Source organism: Aptenodytes forsteri, unplaced genomic scaffold, assembly GCF_000699145.1.
Source record: "Aptenodytes forsteri isolate BGI_AS27 unplaced genomic scaffold, ASM69914v1 Scaffold20, whole genome shotgun sequence".
NCBI classification, from domain to species: Eukaryota; Metazoa; Chordata; class Aves; order Sphenisciformes; family Spheniscidae; genus Aptenodytes; species Aptenodytes forsteri.
Window position 1 is genome coordinate 640,260 of NW_008795523.1, and position 3,620 is coordinate 643,879.

Here is a 3,620-nt window from a genome sequence, read left to right on the forward strand (position 1 = left end):
ACGGTTGGACTCGGTGATCTTAGAGGTCTTTTCCAACCTCAATGATTCTATGATTCTATGATTCTATGGTAAGCAGGGATGACCAGGAAATCACTTCAAAAGTGCACTCTGGATCCAAGCAAAAGTGGATGCATTCATGTTATATTAGCATTCTTTCTATTCCCTTTTAGTTTTTAAAAGTTGAAACCCAAGACACAAATAAATAAAGATAATAAAAAGCACAAATAGGAATTCTAAGTTTCCAAATCCTTAAAAGTTTTGTAAATGCCTTGGAATATCAGTATTCTTGGAAATATACCTGACAGCTGGCGAGATGCAATGGAGATTGTTCCTGTGTCTATGCTGCAGTCTCTGCAATGACATACCTGAGCTGGCTATGTAGTCAGTGATGCCTGCGCATAGCCCCTGTAATGGTCGGTGTTTGGAACGTGCTATTTACTCAGCTTCTTGGGCTTTGAAAGCCACACAGAGTTGCCTGCTGCTGTGGCATTACTGTCAGCATTACCCAGATTCAGTGTTGGCGTGACTGTATCTGTACAAGCAACAGCTATGTAAGGAATTGTGCGGAAACATGAACTATGTGTACTTTCTTATAAGAAATAAAATATGTCTTAACATTCAGGTAAATAGTCACTTGGATGAACTCTGGTAGTTTATGAAAATAATTTGACAAATTCAGGAAAGAAAATTTTGTCAGGAGATATTAAGCAAAGAGATGGAGATGGCTGATAGCTCACAATTGCTAGCGCCTGGTTGTGGGATGCAGGTCCCCTCTGCCTTGACCCTGCTCTTCCTTTCCTTTTGTAAGCATCTGGCATAGGTCATGGCCAGAAAAAAGCCAGTGGTCTAGGTGGACCTTTGATCTTCCTCATTTGCCTTGTCTTTGTTGGATGATTCAGGTCATCCATTGTCCAAGACACCCATTACTTCAGTGGGTTTGGATCAAGCCCTCGGGGCTGTAATTGCTGAGCTGAGTAATGCCACTAAATTTTCAGAAATTTGTGGAGAACTATGATTGCACACAGTTCCAGTGAACCTGGGCATTATACGTGCACAGAGCTGTTCTCTTAGGGGGTTTAAAGGATTAAATGTAACAGTAGTGTACACTGAAACAGAAAGTGTGATAATCTTAGTTAAAGAGCTTGATCAGGTGGCAGAAGCAGTGTGGAAGTTCACAGCGTTTTCAGTGAAAAAAATCTTTTCTATGGTTAGATGAATGTCCTCTTGTCTTCTCTAACAAAAAGAAAGTTCTTGTTTTAAGATTACTCCATGCTGGCTCCATAAAGCTTCCTCAGGTATCTAGCTCCTTTGTTTTGCAGTGAAGTTTAATCACTTGCAGAAAATGCTTGTTGTATCATACACTCTTCAACCACGCACATTATCCCTTAATTATATGCGACTAAGCCCCTCTTGACTGTAAGACATGTTGTTTGTTCAAATGCACTTACAAATCCATTTTCTTATCAGTTCTTTGCTGTACATTTACACAACGGGGTACTGTTTAAATATGAAAATAAACCTTTTTAAAAAAAAATTGTTTGACCTACCCACCTGGCCTCCATCTGTGATTGTTCTGTCTCTGCAATCTGCTGTCTGCTTTTCCTCAGCATGTTCTTTATCTTTTTGCATGGCTGCTATCTTTGAGCGGCTTTATTGCCCCTCCCTATTTTCTCTGTGCTTAGTAGAAAGTGACATTTCCAAATCATAAGGATCAGCCAGGCAGATTTGATACACTCTGCTATAAGACACGCTTCTGCTCAGAGCATGCAATTAGTAAAGACAACTTCATTTCACAGTATCACAACTCATGCCATACTATTTGGAATTAAAGCATTGTGTGAATCTGGGAAGTTTTCTCATAAAAACTTGTAGCAGATAGATAAACTGTCAGAGTTAGCAATGTTTTTTCTTACCACAGACTTACAGAAGCAAACCCAAAAAAAAATTCTTTATGTTTTATTCCAGTCAGTTTCATATCAGTGAATTACTATGGTAATGCTTTTCCTTTATATTTTTATTTTTATTTTTTCATTAAAGGGGAGCTGTGTGTTTGTAATCTCTTAATAAACTGATACTCTAATCTTTAGATAAAGAGGTTAAATCCATTTTTATTTTGAAAGATTATAGTTGAATACTTACACAGACAGTTTAAATTTCCAGTCTATGCACTGATAAAACTGTTGTTGGCTTCAGTGAACCTGGAAGGGAATCCCTTCTTAAAGAAATTGGAGTGTATTTTTTGTTTCCTTTCTGGAAGTATTTCTATTTCTTCCCATTCCAAGCCAAATGTAACTGTGGAGAACAGTTGCTTTTTTGCATTAAAGTTCCTCCAAAAGCACTGCAATGGATTGATAGGCATGAGCATATTTTTCTGAGTAAGCAGGACAATCAACATTAAATGTAGGAATGTCTGAGACCAGGATATGCAACTAAAGTTATTTTTAGATTCTGTAGCACCGTTGTGCAGAAGTGGAGTAATTTCTCTCTTGCAGGTTCTTAGAAGCTAGTCTTTTGTTTGGATGGATTTGCCTGTTGTATAATGATAGCCTTGAGGAATGTGGTACAGAAACCTGTGAAAAATTTCTTCTGGATTGAGGCCTGGAATGGTAATGGTAGGTCATTGTCCAAAGGACACAAAAATGTGTTATTAAGTTGTTATAATTTTATTTCAATTGGAAAGCTTTCTTGCCAGCCAATTATTAAGCACCATTACAGTTAAATTAAATTAAACATCCACATCAAGTTGATTGTCTCAAAGCTTCAGGAAGTCTACAGCAACAGATCTATTTGCACCACTTCCTTTACAGAGAACTTTAGCCTGGAGAAAAGGAGGCTGAGGGGAGACCTCATTGCTCTCTACAACTACCTGAAAGGAGGTTGTAGCGAGGTGGGTGTCGGTCTCTTCTCCCAAGTAACAAGCGATAGGACGAGAGGAAATGGCCTCAAGTTGCGCCAGGGGAGGTTTAGATTGGACATGAGGAAAAATGTCTTTACTGAAAGAGTGGTTAAACATTGGAACAGGCTGCCCAGGGAAGTGGTTGAGTCACCATCCCTGGAGGTATTTAAAAGACGTGTAGATGAGGCGCTTAGGGACATGGTTTAGTGGGCATGGTGGTGTTGGGTCGATGGTTGGACTCGATGGTCTTAGAGGTCTTTTCCAACCTCAATGATTCTATGATTCTATGATTCTTGAACCATATGATCTAAGACTCCCCCAAAACACCTCTGTTATTTCACAGGGGACAAAACGATTTCATGAAAGGATTTCAGATTATCTGAGGCCTTCATAGGAAACTCTTCCATTATATTTGTATCTGGACAGTTGTTGTAAGGCAGGATTTTGGGGCACCAGGAGGGAGTCATCTGTGTGAAGAGGGAATCTATGGCATAAAGATAGACAGAATGAGTAAACCTAGTACTGTTCTCTCCACAGAAGTACAAGAAGCTACTCAGGTTATATTTTCACTATCTTTACATTTTATTAATGCATCACTTAAGCATTAGAATCATAGAATCATAGAAACATTAAGGTTGGAAAAGACCTCTAAGATCATCAAGTCCAACCATCAACCCAACACCACCATGCCCACTAAACCATGTCCCTAAGCACCGCATCTACA

General features: G+C 39.1%; 1 protein-coding gene across 5 annotated transcripts in view; it reads left to right on the forward strand.

Moving 5' to 3' along the window:
- EPHA7 (EPH receptor A7) overlaps window positions 1-3,620 on the forward strand; it is a 182,104-nt gene that overhangs the window by 49,663 nt on the left and 128,821 nt on the right. The window lies entirely within an intron of this gene.